The following is a 21897-nucleotide window of genomic DNA, read 5'->3' as shown; positions in this document are numbered from 1 at the left end:
CTTGATCTATATCTGGCCACTGAACTCGGATGATTCTTGAGGGGAAAGTGAGGCTAGTGACCTTGCACAGCCTTCCCTCACTTAAATCCAATTCACTTGCATTTCACAGTGTCCCCTCCCTGATATTATGGTCCTCTTCCAGAACAAAGGAGAAACAACAGCTCTGTGGCCTTTATCTAGTTGCTTTATTGTTCTGAGTATATTTGTGTATCATTCACATAAAGAGGCTGAATTAGGTGGAATCAAAATCACAAGTCCTGTGGTATAGTGGATATAGTTCTGACTTTGGTGCTTCAAAACCTTGAGTGCTTGAATATTTACTAAACTATGTGACTGTGCGTGATTTACTTAACACCTGAGCCTCAGTTCCTTTATTTGAAAAATAGGAATAATATCTCTACCACAGGGTTGTTTGAAGTTCAAATGTGATAATATATGTAAAACACTTTGTAAGCCTTAAAGTGCTATAGAAATACTTGTGATTATTGTCTTAATATCTTATGTACAATATTGGCTTGATATCTGGCTTTCGATTCCTGCAAGGTTGTAAGATTCTATAATTATTCAAACAGTCCCTTTTGGAGCCCTGGGATTAAATTATGATCTAAGAACTAAATTCTGATGCAGACTACATCATTAGCAGACCACAATATCTAAGTTTATGTTAGAAGAACCCAATAATTATTATTTTGGGTCAGACCAATTATCTTTTCTATTTATGATGAAAGCATTATAGATATATATGTGTGTGTGTGTGTGTACATACATATGTATGTATAGTTTTTATGTGGTATGCATATTATATGTGTATGTTATATATATATGTATATGTATACATACATATATATATATATAAATGATGTGTGCTTCTGTGCTTGTGTGTGTATGTGTGCATATATATATGTCTGAAAACACAGATATATATAGGCCTATATCATCTTGAATAATTTACTTGAACATTCTATATCTCAATTTCCTCAAATATAAATCAATGTTACTTCCAACTGTCATTTTCAAATGTTTAGATACTTCTTATTAGTTACTGATTAAGGATTTAAAATCCATAATATTGTAAAGGGCTGAAACTCTGAGTTGATGCACTGAGGAAGAACAAACCAGCACTTAAGGCTATCTACTGATTGGACAATACTCTATTAGCAGATGCTTGGAAAATGGCCCTTCCCACTATTCTGTGCTGGTTCAATCTTTTGGTGTAACAAACCAGCACTTAAGGCTATCTATTGATTGGACAATACTCTATTAGCAGATGCTTGGAAAATGGCCCTTCCCACTATTCTGTGCTGGTTCAATCTTTTGGTGTATACAGAGAATTGTGGGAAGGATTAGGGGATGTAGTAAGACAAGCCAGAGTCGCTTGGGCGGTAGAGGAAGAGAAAGAAGGTCCTGCGTCCATCCTGTTCACTTCTACCCCTAAAGACCAAGAATAAAGACCAAAGACTTTTGCTTATCCTGACTCCAGCTGATTCTAAGGTATCCAGGGCGCTAACTCGGTCTTCACATTTGGTGCCCAACATGTGGACCAAGGACCCTAATTTCACTGAAGAAGTCCTTGTTGACCAGGAAATAGGGTGAGTATTTTAATAGACAAACAGGAAACTTACTTTGTTAGGGGCTAAACTAGTAACCTTTTCTAGCTGAAATGGGGCAGATATTAGGAAAAAATTCTCCCCTATCCCCAGCCCCACCCGTACCCCCACCCCAAGGGAGTGCTATAGAAAGCACACTTAAGTTGATCAAGGGACAAGACCTAATTATAACTTGGTTGCAGATTGCTAGACTCTTAGGTACATTAGAACACACATCCCCTTGGTTCTTAAAGGAAGAAGATATAGGGCCAGATAATTGGAAACTAGTAGGAGATCAACTATGTGAATACTACAATGATAAAGGTCCTGGTTCAATTTCCAAGGAAACATTCTATATATACCGCATAATACAATTGGCCTTAAAGAATCCTGCAAGTTATAGAAAAAAGAAAAAAATTTCAGAACAGCCAGATGAGGCAGTGTGAGGAAAAAGAGGAAGATAAAGAACATATTAATAGAAATATCACCAGAGGGTATGAAGAGTTAAGTGAGGATGAAGGGCATGGGGAAGGGCATGGTGATTCTTGCTCTCACAAGGCAGCTTGAACCTGGACCTAAACTGGAGCTGGTTCTTGATACGCCCCCATCAGCTTCACCTTCCAGGATAGAGGGAGGAGGAGGAGTGGGAAGAGCAGTGATATCACCAGCACCTCCCCCCAAACAATCACCTCCTCCTATGAATAGATTGCAAAAAGCACTACTTAAAGCCACAGAAGAAGGGCAGGATTTAGCTGATTTGAAAATAGAAATATATTCTGTGATTCAACAGTTGAACTCTTCAAGTCAAGAAAGTAGAAAATACACTCCTTTTGATATAGAAATCCTCCCAGACCTGAAAAAGGCTTGCACTCTTTATGGGGCTACATCAGCTTATGTTAAGATGTTATTACAGAATTTGGCTTATGAAGTCTTAACCCCTAGGGACTGGAAATCTATAGCAAGGACATGCTTAGAAGCTGGACAAAACTTGTTGTGGCTTTCTGAATATAATGAGCTCTGTAGGATACAAACCAACAAAATAGTCATAGTGGAGTTAGTCCTCCAATCACCGATAACAGGTGTAGGTTCTTATGCAGAAATTTCAATACAGATTAATTACCCCATAGCAGCATATGAGCAAATTGTTACTGCTGCTATCAAAGCATGGGTTTTTCTCCCAGTTTAAAACGACATGGATGAGGTCTTCCAAAAAAATTGTACAAGGGACAAATGAACCCTTTGCTGATTTTGTGGGACATTTGCAGATAGCTGTCATATGAACTAATGGTGAAAATGCAGTAACAGATATTATGATAAAGCAACCCACAGCAGTTCTTTATCAAGGAGATAGTGTGACAGAGTGGGTGAATCTCCCAGCACAACCAGAACAAAGCCTTACTTCTTACCCAGTGCTTGTAGTGGCTAGAATTTTATTAAAGGCTATTAAGTGAGCAGTACAATTATCTGGGATAAGACCTGACAAGATATACACTTTTTATACTAAAGCACAAATTAATGTATGCTGTGAAACCATCCCAGAATGGCAAATTTTATTGGCCACAGCTCCAGATTTTACACATGGGTCTCCATTAAAGATAACCAGACTATAACATAAGTGGCAATGGATTTTTGAAGAAAAGGTTTCTAAGGTGCCTCTTAAAGGACCAACTGTCTTTACAGATGCATCCAAACATAATATTTGTGCTATATATTCTCATGACTTAACTATAAAGAGAGTAGGCAGAATTCCTTTTCAGTCCACTCAGCAGAATGAATTGTATGCAATCATTCTAGCTCTTAGTTATTATCCAGGAGGTATAAATATATATCTGATTCAGCCTATTCAGTAGGTGTGGTACAAAGAATTTCCACAGCCCAAATAAAATTTGTAGCCTCTAATATTTATCAGCTGTTTAAGGAACTTCAAGAGCAAGTGAGAAAGCATCCAGGTAAGATTTATATCTTGCATGTCCACTCTTATAGTGGACTTCCAAGTCCTATTTTTGATGGTAATTCAAAGGCAGATAACCTTCTAACTATGCTGGCCAATACTCCTTTATTTCAAGAAGCTCAAAAATCTCATTTTAAATATCATCAGGCTGCTCAAGCTTTACGTTTACAACTTGGAATAACAAGAGAGGAAGCTAGGAGCATAGTAAAAGCCTGTACAGCTTGCCTTCCTTTCCATGCTCCTACACTGCCTCTAGGGAAGAATCCTCATGGTTTGAGACCCAATGAAATTTGGTAAATGGATGTGCCCCACAATAAATCTTTTGATTGTCTTTTTTATCCATGTTGTAGTAGACACCTTTTCAGGATTTACTTTTGCAATACTAGCAGCAAAAGAGACAGCCTGAGTAGTCACTGAATTCCTTATACCTGCTTTTGCAATTATGGATGTGCTACAAGCAATAAAAACAGATAATGGACCTGCATAAACTTCTAAACATTTTGCACACTTTTGTGCAGGTTTCAGATTTTACACACCACTGGCATACCTTTTAATCCTCAAAGACAGACAATAGTAGAGAGGAGAAACAGAGACATCAAGAAGCTCTTCCAAAAACAAAACAAAAAAAAGTGTGTGGGGGGGAAGCCATGTGTAACCCTAGAGATCTTTTAAATTTAACTCTTTATATTATTAATTCTTTGATTTTTAATAAAGATGCACTGATTCTAGCAGATAGGTTTTATAACCCAAGGGAAGGGCAGTGTCCAGTGCGAGCAGCTCCACTATTTTTAGATAATTGCCAGGTGTTATGGAGAGATCCAGAAAGTGGTGAATGGAAGGGACCAGATAGGTTAACTGCTTTTGAGAGAGGGTATCTCTACAGGTGGAGAAGGAATCAAATGGGTGCCACCGATCCATATTCACCTTGTCCATCAGAGAGAGATAGAGCAGACCCTTGAAATGAAGGAGAAGACTCAAACACCAGGTGGTTCCATTGCTGACTATGCCCATCACTGAAAGAACATGGCAGTTATGGCGTTTCACTCATGGACATCAAAAATTGTTGGACTTCAAAAACCCTCAGACTGTTGTACGACTTGAAAACCCTCAGGAATCATTGAATTTTCTGAGAAATGATAAGACTGTTGCAGGACTTCAAAAACTTGCAGGGATCATTGGATTCCCTGACACATGAAGCAATGGACAATAGATTGGTTTTGGATTATCTTTTGGCTGCTGAAGAAGGCATATATGTGACTGTTGTTTATATACCCTCCTTCTAGGACTTCTGGAAATCTTTTATAATACCATGTTGATTCATATTGTTTGTTATACCACTACTTGCATGTACAATTCATGTTTATTACACCACATTGAGCCTACACTGGCTGTGGGAAGAGCCATCACTAATAGCCTGTGTGTTATTGCTATGTGCCTGTGTAATACTTCCCATGTTGATGGGTTTGTGCATACCTGTTTTTAATAAGACCCTTCAGTCCAGAAACCCGTTAGCAATCCCCACTTCCCTTTGGTGCTTTTCATCTCCCATCCTGAGATGTCAGAGAGGGAATGATCATCCCATTTTTAATGCTTTCATGTCCCTTCCTGAGAAGTCGGGGGGTCATGATCACTTCCTTTTCGGTATTTTCACCTCCTTTCCTGAATATCCAGGAGGCGTGATCACCTCCTTTTGGGGGTTCTTGCTTCCCTGAGAAGTCAGGAATGGCATGGTGATCACCTGAGTTCTAAAACAAACAGGAGATGTAAAGGGCTGAAACTCTGAGTTGATGCACTGAGGAAGGACAAACGAGCACTTAAGGCTAACTACCAATGGGACAATACTCTATTAGCATATGCTTGGAAAATGGCCCTTCCCACTATTCTGTACTGGTTCAATCTTTTCATGTATACAGAAAATTGTGGGAAGAATTAGGGGGTGGAATAAAACAAGCCAGAGTCACTTTGGCAATAGAGGAAGAGAAGAAAGGTCTTGCATCTATCCTGTTCACTTCTACCCCTAAAGACCAAGAATAAAGACAAGGACTTTTGCTTATCCTGACTCTGGCTGATTCTAAAGTATCCAGGGTACTAATTTGGTCTTCACACATATTATCATTATTCCTTTTTGAATACGAGCTTTTTTTGTTCTTTTAAGCTTTCCTAACATCTTGGGATAATAATTTTCAATATTTACTAACCCATATGCTAGTTGCACTTTCATTTGTCCTAAAACAAGATGGAAAATAACATTGCATTTGGAATTAGAGGACTTAGTTTGTATAGCTGTTCTACTATTGTCTATATAACTTCAGTTCCTTCATAACAAAATAAGAGATTTGTGCTAAATTATCTTCACAATTGCTAAGAGCTCTAAATATCATAACCTTCTTTATGGGATGCAAAAGAATTTCTAATTTCTAAGGTACTGAGTTCTCTTTGATTATAGGTGTTCAAGCAGAAAAGAGAAGAATGATTTGTCAGATTCATCAAGTATATAAGAAGTTGGGCTAGATGAAAGCAGTCCAATTCATAGATTATTGGTCAGTGTGAAAAACTCCTAAGTGGGACCCAAAGGAATTTTAAAAAGTAATTAGGAAATGTTTAATAAAATAAATAAAAATACAATACAATATTGATAATATTAATTTATTAAGTTAATATAAAATTATCAGGGATCTGTTTTTATATTTGTTTAATATTCTTAGACTGTGGCACTTCTAAGGTTCCTACCAGATCTAATTCCATGACTCAGGGGAATTCCCTCTTCTTTTAGGATTAGAACTTCTGCTAAAATGCTAGGATAAAGACCAACCTACAGGCAGAAAATTACATTCTAAGGCAAGAATGGCCTTATGGCTACTGTTATAGTAATTACTTGCTCCTTGAACTACAAGAGAACATCAGGAAATTCTTCTCTTGCTGAAAATCATTGGAACAAGCATAACTGGAAGGTATATGTAATGGACTATAGTATAATCAAGTTAATTGCAGGTAAGATAAAGTATATTTGGAAGCAAGAATACTTAGTAAATATGGTTATGCAAATAATAGATCTATGAATTAACACATGGCCAGTGACGAATCAATACCTTTGAGTGCAGATGCAGTGATATTTCAGGTATGAATTCCCAAACAATTTGAGACTACATTTAATATCTTTCTTTGGGAATTCTGAGTTGCTATTTGAGTATATCTCCCTTGAGAAAATGGGGAAAATGATTTAAAAAATATGACAGTGAACAAAAAAGTATATAATCACTTTGCATCCAGTCAATAGTACCTTTGGCATTCTCTATCCTAATTCCATTTCCCATGGAGCAACCCAGTGTTTTAGGAACTGTGATAATAAAACTCTGAAAGATATAAATAATACAACTGACATCAAAATATATAACTGATACCAGTCTCTAGTGTTTGCAGGAAGAAAAAAGGAAGCATTCAAACTGACATGAGAATTCAGAATCAGAGAATGAAAGTATAGATAATAATAATGTATCTCATAGACTTTGTGGATTTCATTTGTTTCATTTGATAGTCTCAATAGAAAGTTCCAAGGGATACATGTGGATTTTTTACCACCACTGCACTCTCTCTTTAAAACTCATAAAGACATTCATGTGCTTTGCAGAGGTGGTTGTGGACACTTATCTGAAACCATTCTCCCAGCTCTGATAACCCCGAAGCCCTTAATGAGAAAGAAATACTAAGTCACAGCTGGGGATTAAAGTCAAGCCTTCCAGCTACCATGCATGTTTTATACCAGCTCAGCTACTAGGCAGGCCATATAGGACAATCTGAATCTTAGCCCTCTGGGTGCTTGGCCCCAGTAGTCTGAGTGGATTAGGAGCAGATGCAAATGTTCGCATTGGGCTTGGTCGGAACAAATCTGATTCCAATATGAAGAAAACATAAGGAATCAGGATCATGGTGTTTTCCTCTCTGCTGTTGTCATAAGCAATTGCTCCCACTTGAGATGTGCAGACAAGACATTCTCAGGAGCTTAGCTCTTGGATCTCCCAAATCCAGTTTCAACTAGAAATGCAATAAATTGTTTTGTCCCCCTTTCCAAGGAACTAATGATATATTTGTCTTTAGTAAATGTCAAATTGAGGACGACAAAAGGGATTCATTAAGAAATAAAACAATTCACATTTCTGGAGAAAAGCAACAGCAAGCATATTCTCTCTCTCTCTCTCTCTCTCTCTCTCTCTCTCTCTTCCTCTCTTTCTCTCTCTCTCTCTCTCTCTTCCTCTCTTTCTTTCTCTCTCTCTCTCTCTCTCTCTCTCTCTCTCTCTATATATATATATATATATATATACATATATGTATGTATGTATATAGACATAGATAGATATCCATATGTATACATAGATATCTATAGATATGTTTATAGCTGTATTAAGTGGCATCAACAGCTTATGACAAAGCAGAAAGGAAAAGACTATGACCCTGATAGTTCATGCTTTTATTCATATTAGAATCAGAATAAATAGATACATCTATATCTATCTATTTATAGATAGATAAAAATACATATTTATATCAATATCTAGAGATAGATATTTAGATCAAGATCAATAGATAGATAGATAAAGATAAAGATGACAGAGATAGAGATGTACACTGCACCGGATAGGGAAATTCTAGTGAAGAATGTCTTACCAATATAGATCTATATTTGCTGTACAATTGAAATATTAAAAAACTGTCTAGGAGCACTGAGAAGTAAAGATATTTCTTGGGATCATACAACTAGGTAGTGTCATATGTAAGACAAACCCAAGTCTATCCTGATTCCAGTGCTAGTTATTCACCCAGTAGATCACATTGCTATGTATGTACATATATGCATATGGATATATGTGAATATTTATCTAACATGTATGCATATAAATTTTCCCTCTCTGACCCACAGTGATTGTGTAAATCTGGATGAGCTGCTTGATCTCTCAATAAAATGCTCTAAGATTTAGAGCTCTTATAATGGCTTCTAATTTGATACTAGCCAATTCTCTATGATAATGGATAGAGTGCAGAATCTACAACCAGAAAGACATGGGCTCAATCTGATCTCAGAGATTTAATAGCTGTGTGATTCTGTGCAAGTAACAACCTTATTTGTCTCAGTTTTCTCATCTGTAAAAAGCACTGGGAAAGCAAATGGTTAACCACTCTAGTATCTCTGCCAAGAAAACCAGAAATGAGATCATAAAAAGTCAGATATGATCAAAATGATTGAACAGCAACAATTGGTTAAAGAAGTTCCACACTAGAAGGAAAGCATCTCTCACACACACACACACACACACACACACACACACACGCAAATGTATTACATTTATGAAAGGATTTCTTATTATTTTCTCTTTTATTCATTCTTTCTTCCTTTATTCCTGCCAAAAGCACACACCAGAAGTAAAAAGTATCTCATTTAATGATATTCTAATGGAATGTGAAAGAAGTCTTTCAGTGGGGCAACAGGAGGAGGAAGGATAGATGCTCAAAAAGCCAAACTTAAGAGCTTAACTCATTGGGCTCATATTCTACTGATCCAGGTAAGGTCTTTGTGGTGTCAGGTAAAGTCACTATACTGCCAATGAAAAGCAATTTTAGAATACCAGCCACATGAGTCAGAGAAACACAAAGAGGCAGTACACTGAAGCATCTTCTTGTCCTGCCTTTGCTACAAACTACCTGAATGACTTCAGGCAAGCCATTTAACCTGTCTGTACCTAAATTTGCTCCTCTGTCAAATGCGGATAACAATATCTGCCACATTTATCTCACAGCGTTGTTAAGATAAAATGAGATGAAATGGGAGAGCCTACTTTGTTTCTCAGGATTCCTCTGGAGGAATAGATTCCAAGGAAAGTAAACTCATCCATAAATTCAAATTGCTTCTGCTAGTAAATAAAAGATCTATAAGTTGAGGTGTTCAATAAAAAAGTGGCATATTGTGACAATATCCATATCCCATGTTTGTGGTTTTTTGGTATTCCACAAAATGAGGAAATGCATTACATTGTTCTTAGCTCTGTTGAGTCTCTAGAGGCCTCAGCTGTCACTCAGAGGTAAGATGGAAAGATTCTGCATCTCTAGGTGCCAGGATTACCTCAGGGTCTAACCTTAGGTCCATTCCACTGTCAATATAACCCTTCTTCTTTGAAATGGGGACAATTAGGATCTATGAAAATGTTTATTCTTAATCAACATATAGTGTTATGGAATAAAACAACTAGATAAAATTAAAATGATGAGAGAAGATTATAAAAAGATCCTGAAAAGCTAAATGCCATACAAGTATAATGTGTGAAGAGTATTAATGAGAAATTAAGAAGACTTTGATTCACATTTTGTTTCTGATGAATGAATAAATAAGTGGATGAATTAATGAATAAACATGTGAATGGAAGCATTTATTAAGCACCTACTGTGATCCAAACACTTTTATTAAGTGCTAGGGATACAAAGAAAAGAGGGAAATAGTTTTTGCTTTCAAGGTTCTTATATTGTAATAATGTAAAGCAATGTATATCAAGCAGTGGAATTCAGGGAAGGAAATTTTTGTCTGGTAGTCACAAGAAGGTGAGGGGAGCTAAAAACTATTCCATTGACATGGCCGTTTCAAAGTCAGTGCTAGTATTGGCTCGATTACTGTTCCAAGAGCATGTGATAGAAAATGGTGGTAAGAAGATCTTAAACATTTGAGAGGGGCAGAAAGGATATGGGTAGATGGGGAAATAACCCAAGATGTCCTAACACATCTAAGGTGGTTATATGAGAAGCATAGTCTCAAGCAGGACTGTGCTGGAAATAGCTCTAATTGGATTGTTAAATTGTTAACCAATTAATGAACATTTATTAAATGCTTACTATATGCCAAGCAGTGTGCTAAGCACTGGAGATACAAAAAAAAAAAAAAAACAAAAAAAAAAAAAAACCAAAAACCAAAACAAACAAACAAAAAAAAACCCACAAAAGCAATCTCTCCAATCAAAGAACTTACTATATATATATATATAACTATACTATATATATATGTAAGAGGGGAATTAATTGGGAGTTAAAAGTAATCTGAGAAAGTAGGAGGTAGAATTGAGGAGGTATCAAGTATCAAGGAAGGGAATAAACATTATTACATGCCTATCAAGTGTGAGGCACGCTACTAAATATTTTACAAATATTCCAGAATGGAGGCATCCATAGAATGCCTGGAAATGAGAAATGGGATGTCTAGTTCATGGAACAACAAGAAGGCCAGTGCCTCCAAAAAGAAGGTTATGAAATAAGGGAATAATTACTGAGAAAACTGGAAAGGTAGAAAGAGGCAAGAATGTGAAAAACTTTATATGTCAAAGAGAATATTTTGCGTTTTATCCTGGAGGTGATGAAGAATCACTGGAGTTCACTGAGTAGAGAAGTAAAGTGGTCCAGTGGCCCTCAGAAATTGGCAAGCTGCAAATCAGGACTTGAGTTACAGTTTTGTAGATTGTTTAGATTTGGGAGAGTCTTATTAATGTAGATTAAACTTAAAAGTGTGCATGCTTGAATTTTTTTCCCCGAGAGCCCATTTGTTAATCATTTCCCAACACACCCCTGTACTGTTCTATAAACATGCTGGAGCTCAGCAGGAATTCAAGAAAAGACTTAGGGAATGAAGGCATCACTACTCTAAAGGCCTAGTGACTGGAAATTAACAACAGCAAGTGCAACTAGGTGGTTTACTGCATAGTACACTGGGCTTGAAATCAGGAAGACTCATCATGAGTTTGGATCTGGCCTCAGACACTAGCTATGTGACTCTGAGCAAGTCACTTAAACTGTCTCAGTTCCTCATTTGTAAAATGAACCAGAGAAAGAAATGGCACATCACTCCAGTATCTTTGTGAAGAAAACCCAAAAATGGGGACATGAAAAGTTAGATATAACTAAAATGACTGAACAACAAAAACCATAGCAAAATAGTAATAATAATGAAAATAAACTGGCATTTCTATAGTACTTGGATGTTTACAAAGCCCTTTATATTCATTATTTCACTTGAGCCTCAAAATAATCCTAGCCTAAAACCAGCTAGCTGTAGTCCTTTGATTAAATTTATCCTCACCAATCAACCAATCAAGTTCACCATTAGAAAAAAACAGTTTATTTGATGCAGATTAATTTACTGAGATGGACTTTTTCCTGGTTGAGAGAAGACATAAGGGACAGGTAGATGGCAAGATATCCCAAAATGTCTTCAGATGATTAGTAACACTCCATGCTCCACAAGAAAGGCTCTAATTCTATAGAGAACAGTTACCAAATCTGCATCTGTTGAGGGAGTTTTTACCCTAGGAGTTCCTTATACTGAAAATATTATAAGTCTAGACCACAACCATTACCACCACCACCAACACTAACAATAATTTATTTATTGAAATCATGCCTTGTCATGATGTGAACAATGTTCCAGAGGATCACTAATGCTATCTGGTCCTACCAAGCTAGAAAGAGTTTAATTATGGGCCCTATGACAGACTATTTGTCTATTGTATGAGGACTAGCCTAGTGAAATTTGGAAGAATTGTTAACACAGGATTTGCTTAGAGTCACTGTGATATGATAGAAAGAAAGGTCCTGAGCTGAAATTCAGGGTAACTTGCTCTCATTAACTTGGGCAAATGGTTAATCCTCTCTGTTCAAACCTCTTCTTTATTTGATTATTTGATCCAGCAGTGTTACTACTGGGCTTATATCCCAAAGAGATCTTAAAGAAGGGAAAGGGTCCCACATGTGCAAAAATGTTTGTGGCAGCCCTTTTTGTAGTGGTTAGAAACTGGAAAATGAATGGATGCCCATCAATTGGAGAATGGCTGAATACATTGTGGTATATGAATGTTATAGAATATTACTGTTTTATAAGAAATGACCAGCAGGATGATTTCAAGGAGGCCTGGAGAGACCTACACGAATTGACGCTAAGTGAAATAAGCAGAACCAGGAAATCTTTATATACGGCAACAAGATTATATGATGATCAACTCTGATGATGTGGCTCTCTTTAACAATGAGATGATTCAAATTCATCCCAATGGTTCAGTAAAGAAGAGAGGCAGCTACACCCAGAGAGAGAATTATGGGAAATGAGTGTGGATCACAACATAGCATTGACACTCTTTCTGTTATTGTTTGCTTGCATTTTTGTTTTCCTTTTCAGGTTTTGTTTTTCTTTCTTTCTAGATCCAATTTTTCTTATGCAGCAAGATAACTGTATAAATATATACACATATTGGATTTAACATATATTTTAATATTTAACATGTATTGAACTACCTGCATGTGGGCGAGGGGGTGGGGGAAGAAAGGGAAAAGTTGGAAGAGAAAGTTTTGCAAGACTCAATGTTGAAAAATTACCCATGCATATGGTTTGTAACTAAAAAGCTATAATAATAAAAAATAAAATAAACTGGAAAGGTTAGTTAGATGGTCTCTGAAGGTCTTTCCCACTCTAAATACAAAGTAATGATATATTTCTTGTTTTTTTTAGGCCATAGTAACTTGTAAAAACCATCTACCAAGGTATGGAAGGAACCAATTGAGACAGAAATCAAAGAAAGACCTGCTCACACCCATGGAGTCAAGAATCTTTCGAAGTGTTAAATAATATTCCAAAAAAATCCATTTCTTTTCTTCTCTTTTAGTCATTCATGAAAAAACAAACAAACTATGCACTCTGCATTTAGAGAAGAAATTCAGTATCCCACCTCAGACTTCCTTTATAGGCTTGTGGTTATATAACTTCCTCCAAAAATGTGGAAAATAGGACTTATTTCCCAGCATAAAATTGTTGCTGTCATTTCCATAGCATAATCCATACAATTATCTGATTGATAATAGGCTCCTAGCTGTAATTCTCATATATGGTGATCAAAAATATGTGTCAGGAATTAAGAAATGGTGGAAATATTAAGTTCCTGCCAGGAACTTATCTCATTTGATCCTCCCAATAATCCTTGGATATATTTTTCATTTAAAAGTTGAGAAAACTGAAATAGAAGAGGTTAAATAACTAGACTAGGCTCACCTAACTACTAAGTATCTGAGCTGACTCAGGTCTTTATATATATCTATATCTATATAGATATAGATATATAGATATATAAATATATCTACATAGATATATAAATATATCTATCTATCTATGTAGATAGATAGATAAACATATCTATCTATATAGATAGATAGATAGATAGATATAGATATATTGATATATATGCAGAGAGTACTCCCACAGAATAAAGCACAATGCTTGTCACATAGACACATAAGAGAAGTATTAATTAATGCTTGTTGATTGATAGATTGACTTATTGGCAACATTCAGAAGTCCATCACTGATAAAGAAGCTACAAACTGTGTTAACCTTTCTAGGAAATAATTTAGAATTTTGTGAGAAAGGTCATTAAAGTAATTTATACCTTCTGATAAAGAAATGTCAGGATTAGGCATAAACTCCAAGAAGATTGAAAACTTCCATGGATCACATAATAATATAAAAACACTTTTCTTTTGATAAGAAAAAGCTGAAAACAAAGTAGGTATCCATGAAATGGAGAATAACTAAACAAATTGTATGTTATGTGAATTGTGTCACAAGAATGAAGAAGCTCAGAAAAGCAAAGAACATGGATGAATAGATGTAGAGCAAAGAAAGCTGAAATAAAATAACAATGTGCACAATGCCAAGAAAGGAAACAAAATACAATTTGACTGTCTCTCACTGATACAACCCTACAACTTTGGTTATTTTGCCCCAATGGTTACTTTACCAGGAGAGATACTCGTAGTACTCATATTCATCCTCCTCCTTTTTCACAATAAAGTAAATGAAAATAACTCAAAAAGGCAGTTGAGCTAAGATTAATCATGATGATCAATACTGATTTGAAAAAAACAGTCTAAGAAACACAGTACTGTCTTTTAAGTATGAAAAGTACAAAGGTAGGAAAGGGACAGGACTATGACTGCAGAATGTTCTATTTGCTATCCAATACCATCACTCATAAATGATATTCTTTATTACAAGATAAGGCTTAAAGCTGTGGGGGAGTAGAGATTAGGAAATGATTGTAATGATATATATCCGTATCTATCTATAATATATTTATGCATATACATACATATATATATAATATTTCTAAAGTACTTTTCTCTAAATGACCACAAAATCATTGCTTGATGGAATTTGAGGCCAAATTCAGATGGAAGCTAATATTTTACCTCTATTTAATAGATAAGGAAATTGAGACTATGAAAGATGAAGGTCACTCAACAAATCAAAATCCAAATTAGGAATAATTCCCAGGCCTTTTTCTGAGTTCAGTATAATATTTATTAGCCTATATTGCCTTTCTTGATAAATCATAGCTCCTTTCAAAAGACTGTAAAAATTCACTCCTATGGAAGTTAAACCAATTTGAGACAAGATTGTTGCCCCATTCCTCTCCCTAGGCCTTTGCCTCCTGGCATTCTGCAAGAGGTACAAATGTGCATTTATTGAGCACCCTCCTCAATTCTTCTTTGAGTGTTACCTAAATTTTATAAGAGGAACCTCCCCCCACCCCAGATAGAACCATCATTAAGTATATTATGTAAAATGGCTGCTTTCTTCTTTGTACAAAAAGCCAGGAAAGGCAAGACTGGGACAATAAGGCAACATCTGAGGTACAGTGGCTAGTCTTCAATAAGCAGAAAAATCTGAATGTCTGAGAGCTAATATGGAGTTGGGAATGGATGGACTAGATCAGAAGATGAATGGAAAGTGATGTGGTCTATAGAGTGTTCAGAAAAAAAATTTTTTTTCAAAAGGAATTTTTTACCCCAGGCCAGAAGCCTTTGTGTCAGGGAGGCTGTCTCATTTCTCTCCTCAAAGGCTGTCAGAGATGACTGAGATTTGAAAACACTTTCTGATGTTGACGAGGTCAAGGCAGGCAGTGCTCAAACCATCAGTCACTGCATCAGCGGTGAGCCACATGAGTCCAAAAGTGAAAACATGAGAGCATGTCTCCAGAAGACAAAAAAAAAAAAGTTAAGATTAGGGAAGGTGGTTTAAAGAGAGGGAGAGAGGGAGAAGGGGAGAGAGAGAAAGAGAGGGAGAGAGAGAGAAAGAGAGAGAGAGAGAGAGAGAGAGAGAGAGAGAGAGAGAGAAGAAATGAAAGGAGAAAGGTACAGGTTAAGTGGTCAGAAACAAATTTATAGCATTAGTATTCAACTGAAATAAGGGAAATTTTCCAATCCCACTTGGGAAAATTCTGAAGAAAGGAAGCTGACTAGAGGCAAAAAATATATTAATATTACTATGCTTAATCAATATATAAAATCCTCCAATGTACTTTTGTAAGGCTATTCTGTAAAGTTAGTAACTGCATTACTTTCTGCCTCTACCTAATTGTGTTTGCAAACAGTATAGGTCAGGGGCATCCAAACTTAGAACCATCCAAGGGTGGTACTGGCAACTTGCTCCCTGCCTCAGGGTCCTACTTAGTTTGCATAAAGCCAGTCAGGCTTCAGCCTCCCTTCTTTTGAAAATAGAATTGCTTGGCTTGGAGGATATGGGTCTCAGTGGGGAATGCAACCCTCTGCTCAGGAAAAGATGGACCAATGGTAAACAAGAGGGATAATCTCCACAGGGCCACCGACCTACAATGGGCAAGCCATGCATGGGCCAGATGGTAGGATGCCCCGGAGCCATGAGTGTATCATGGAGGGCTAAAGAGCAATGCCAGTGTCTCCCAGATTCCAGTGAGTGTCTGGAGGTGAGATGAAAAAAGCATCTCAAACAAGGAACTTAGCCAAACTTCTTTGAAATCCTTCCTGAGATTTAGGAGGCTTTACTGACATTTAGAGTATCTGGTCCCTTGTCCTATAATCATGACAGTGTTTTCATATACCAAGTCATTACCTTTTTTCCCATTTTCCTTTTATTTATTTCATTCCTCATTAACATAAGCATATAAATGTGCCTCTTTCCACCTATAAAGGAGGTCATATGTTTCAATTAAATTATATAACTTAATTAGGGGCAGTTAAATGGCACATTGGATGGAAACTAGGTTTGGAGTCAAGATGACCCATCTTCCTGAATTTAAATCTAGCCTGAGACACTTAACTATCTGCGCAAGTTGTTTTACCCTTTTTGCCTCAGTTTCTTTATCTGTCAAATTAACTACCAAGGATAATGCAAACTACTCCAGTATCCTTATCGAAAAAAACCTCGTTAGGATTATAAAGGGTCAGACATTACTGAAATGATTGAACAGCAACATGTGCAAGTTACTGTAATAGAGACTAGGTATATATATATATATATATATATATATATATATATATATATATATATATATATATATATATATGATAATCCCTGCCTCCAATGAACTTCTCATTTAATCATTGATTAATGGGAGTGCTGTAGACAAAAAACTTCAGGAAAAATATGAAGTGGGAACAATTAATTTTAAGAAGAACAGGAAAGGCTTTAGAGAGATGGTAGCTTTAGAGAGAAGATAACATCTGAGCTGGGTGTTGAAGGAAAGGAACTTTGGCAAGCAAAGATAAGAAGGCATAACTTAAGCAAATATGCAGATACCAGACAAAAGGTAAAAAAAAAAAAAAAAGATGACAAACGAATTTGGAGGCAGTAGGGATCAACAAGTGGGTGACAAGAAATAATGTGAGTTAAGACTATAAATATAGGATGGAGCTAGAAATAGATCCCTCAAGATTTGCATATTGACTTATAAAACCATAAGCTAACACTACCTATGTTATTTTGTATTTTTGTAGTATTTTTAAACATTTCTCAATTATATTTTATTTTGGTTTTAACTTGACTTAGACGGTTTGCAGCCTATATCCATGAGTTTGACAGCTCTGCTATAAGCAATAGGGAGCCACTAAAAGTATTTGAGTAGTAGATAAAAACAGCCAAATATTGTGAATATATTCATTAGGACTATTATTTTTAGAATTGTCTAAGGGATTAAATTTAAAAAATACTTACAGCAAGACAGTAATTAGGAGGTATTATAACTATCCAGACAAGAGATAATGATATATAATAATATTATATAGCATGATTGATATATATATATATATACACATATATACATATATATATATATATAATAGCATGATAGGATAAGAGAAGATAGATGCAAGAACAAATATTTCAAATGTATAATTGGCAGGATTTGATAACTGGGTAGATTAGGGGGAAAAGAGAAATGGAAAGTCAGTAATGATACTGAAGTTTTAGTCCTAGATGACTGGTTTCATTAAAAGAAATAAGGAACATGGTCAGAAAGTCAAGTTTTTCATGGAAGATGATAAATTTGGTCTGGGAAACTTTTTTGGTTTGAAATTCCAAAGAAGTTCATTAAGCAATTAGAAATATGGAAGGCTTAAAGAAGTGATTGGGGCTGTTTTTCTGTCATGTCTGACTCTTCATGACTCCAGTTGGGATTTTCTTGATTTTCTTGGGTTTGCCATTTCCTTTTTCAGTTTATTGTACACATGAGGAAACTGAGGCAAGCAAGGGTAAGTGACTTTCCCAAAATCACATAGCTAGAAAGAGTCTGAGGCCAGATTTAAACTCAGGAAGATGAGTATTCCTTGCTTTAAGCCCAGTGTCTTAACCACTATGCCACTGAGCTGCCATGAAATTGGGGGCAGATATATGGATAACAGAGGAGGCTACATAGAAATGATAACAAAAACTGGACTGGCAAATTATAACAGCAAGGGAGAAAGTGCTTGAGTAAGTTTTAGCATCAAAATAATTAAGAAATGCTTTGCAAATACTTTAAAAAGCCATGTAAATCATAAGATGACAGAGAGTTATCTTTTGATTTTTTCTCTGGCTTTGTCTGTCTTGGTCTCTGTCTCTTTTGTATCTATTTCCTACTCCCTCCTCTCCCCTCTTTCTATTTGTTGACATAATGGTAAGAACACTGGATTTAGGCAAGCAAATCAAGGAAAAATTATTTTCCTTTTCTTGACCTTAGTTTCTTCATTTGTAAAAATGAATAAATTGAATTGCATGATCTATGATTAAGATCTCTTCCAATTAAAAATTCCCATGTTTCTTTTTAATCTGTGTCCTCCCCCAACATTCTTTAACCTCTCCCACTGAATCTTGAATTTGCCATAGATCTTCTACCATGAAGTTAGCTAAATATTTTCAGGTAGGCAATATGCCATTTTGTCAAATTAGAGTGACATTATAGACTGGATTTTGGATTAAGAACTTCAGGGTTCAAATTAATGCTTGTTCTACTTTGGTAGAGGAATTTTCCCATCCATCCAGGAGTTTCATATGCCAATGAAATCATGGAATCACAGATCCTATCCTTGTTCTTATAATATACATACTACCATAATATACATTCACAAAATAATGGCCACTTAAGATAATGTAGATGAAAGGCATTGTAAATTACAAAGTATCAAGTTAGCGTTAGTAGACAGCTTTAAAGAGAGCATGAGAAAATTGCATCTGCTAGGGTTCACATAATGGAGAGAAACTCCTAGAGGAAACTGACTGGTTCTCCATTTTTACTGAACAAGGAGTGAAAATCTAAGGATGCTCATTCCTCCTCCTTTCCACATAAGAAAAAGTCAAATAACACAAAATCTCTTTTGTGTATAGAATAACCTTTTTAGGTTCTGTGCTACCTTTAAAATTCCACATTCTGCATAATCCCTAGGACTTGTTTTTAAGGTTTAAGTAAAAAATACCTCCTAATTACTGCCTTACTGTAAGTTCTTTCCTGTATTTCCTCAGGTAAATGAGCTACAAAAATTTCCAATTGAAAACTTTTTTCCTTTTCCGCCCACTTCTTTGGTTCATCAGTGTCACTGTGTCACTTCTCTATGTTCCCTCACATTCACAGTATCTTCACTTTTGGTAGCATCTGCACATTTCATGAACATATTGCTGGTTCCCTCATCCAAATCATAAATAAAAATGTTAAGTAGCATGAAATCCATCTCTGTCTCTCAGGGCACTCCACCAGGCATTGTGCCCAAATGGATATACTGTGGTCTATCATTATTCTGCCTCAAATTCCCTGAATGAAGTCTGAACATGTTTCAAAGGTCATATGGATTTCATTAGTGGTCATCTTAGCAGTTGTTACATTCAAGATACTTCCAAACATGTGTATTCTTTTTTCTTGGTGTATTTGATTTGAGCATTTCAAGTCTGTCTGAATGTGATTCCCACCTCTACCTTTGGCTGCAGGGAATATGAACTCCTTCCTACAGTACAACAAACTATTAAATCTTGACTACATACAGAGTATTTTTTTAGACCTCCAATCTCTAGTCAGTGGCAGTTAGATAATGCAGTACATAGAGCACTGGTTTAGAATCAGGAATAGTTAAATGAGTTAAAATGGGTTAAAATCTGATCACGGATACATAAAGCTGGGCTAGTCACTTATCTTGGTCTCTGTTTCCTCATCTGGACAGTGAGCTGGAGAAGAAAATGGCAAAGCACTCCAGTATCTTAGCAACTGAACAATAATAAAGGAAGATAGAATACTGGCCCAATGGATGAGTCTTATAGAATTGTTTAAAATTCAGAGAAGTTAGGTGACTTGCCCATAGTTGCATTTCTAAAACAAGGAATTGAATTATATGATGTCTAAGGTCTTTTTTATACTTTAATATATGATCCTATAATGTGTCACAAGAAATATTTTAATCTAGGTCTTCCTTATTTGTAATTGAATATTTTATCCATCAAACAATACTGTTCTTGTCATCATTTTATGAATATATTAGTAATTACTAATATCAAAATATATCTAATAGATAATTATTAATAGTAAAATATGTAAATGTATAAATTATATAAGCTATGTAAATAAAAAGTACAAATATATTTGTATTGTGTGTAGATATATTTTATTACACACATATATAAGTGTATATATGTATACATATATATGTCATATATGTGTATATATATATATATCTCATAATATTTGTTTTTCACCACATTCTTTTGAAGTAGTGTGGGTTTGCAATTTCCATCTGAAAGAGTAGACTTTCAGAGAGAGTAAGTGATTTATCCATGACCACAACATTCTATAAGTACAAATAAAGGACTTAAATAGAGATTTTTTTTAACTTCAAATTTTATATCATTTTGTCCCATAATCTAAGATGAATGGGAAACCAAATATTGACTCTATCTCCACTCATCCCACCAATAAAAAGGTCAATTTAAGTAGTCAGTCTAAAATATAGCAAATAATATGCTAGTAAACTTATTGTTATCAGCTCAATAATCTAAAGTAAGCAGTCAAACTTGGCAACGTGATGTTTACTGTTCTAGAGATTGAATTTCACCTGATGCCAACCAAAGACATCAATCTAAATAATTCATCTCAAATAAAATCAAGGTCCAGCTCAGCAAAGAAAAAAATATAAATACAATATAAGCCTAAAACAAAGAACCTATCAATTCTGGGATTATAATTCCTAACAACCTTTTCTTTTTCAATCAAAATGCCTCTGCAACCAGTGAAAGTATTGAGCATAACAAGGATATCATTTTTCACAGTATTATGGATCATAGATTTAGAAGCAAAGAAGTAATCTTAGAAGTAATTAAACCCCACCTTTTTTTTTTAACAGATAAAGAAATTAAATGAAGCCCAGGAAGTCAATTGACCAAAGTCACATAGTAGCATTCAATAGAAATAAGAATTAGGTCCTTTAACTACAAATCAAATGGTTGCCATGGTACCATGTAGCCAAAGAGACTGGTAGATGCTGCAATGGATAGAGCAAAAAGTCTGGAGTCAAGAAGATCTGAATTCAAATCTAGTCTCAGACACACTGTTACAATGGAAAAGTAATTTAGTCCCTTACCTCAGTTCCTCATTTGTAGAATAGGGAAGCATTAGAGTAGGAAATGGCAAACCACTCCAGCATATTGCCAAGACAACACTATGGACAAGTCAGACACACTGAATAACTGAACAACAGCAACCATGCTTCCTTAACATGGAATAATATAGAAACTAGAAGGGTTCCAGATCAATTTTTTTCAGAATTCACAGTTTTACATCTTAAAATCTATAACCTTAAAAAAAATCACTCACAAACAAAAAATAAATGTTCCTTTTCCTTGCATCCTATGCCTCATGGCTTCTTCCTAATCTCTAGGTATCTGTCAGGCCCTCTAAAACCTTGAGAACAATTTAGCTGAAACTGAAATGTAAAATAGTTTAAGGTAAAGAAATAAGATATTTTATTAGTCCCTAATATAGTTTGGGTCAGGAAATTAAGATCAAGTTCAATTTT

The sequence above is a fragment of the Antechinus flavipes genome, chromosome 4 (assembly GCF_016432865.1).
Source record: "Antechinus flavipes isolate AdamAnt ecotype Samford, QLD, Australia chromosome 4, AdamAnt_v2, whole genome shotgun sequence".
Taxonomy (NCBI): domain Eukaryota; kingdom Metazoa; phylum Chordata; class Mammalia; order Dasyuromorphia; family Dasyuridae; genus Antechinus; species Antechinus flavipes.
This window is presented reverse-complemented; position numbering follows the sequence as displayed.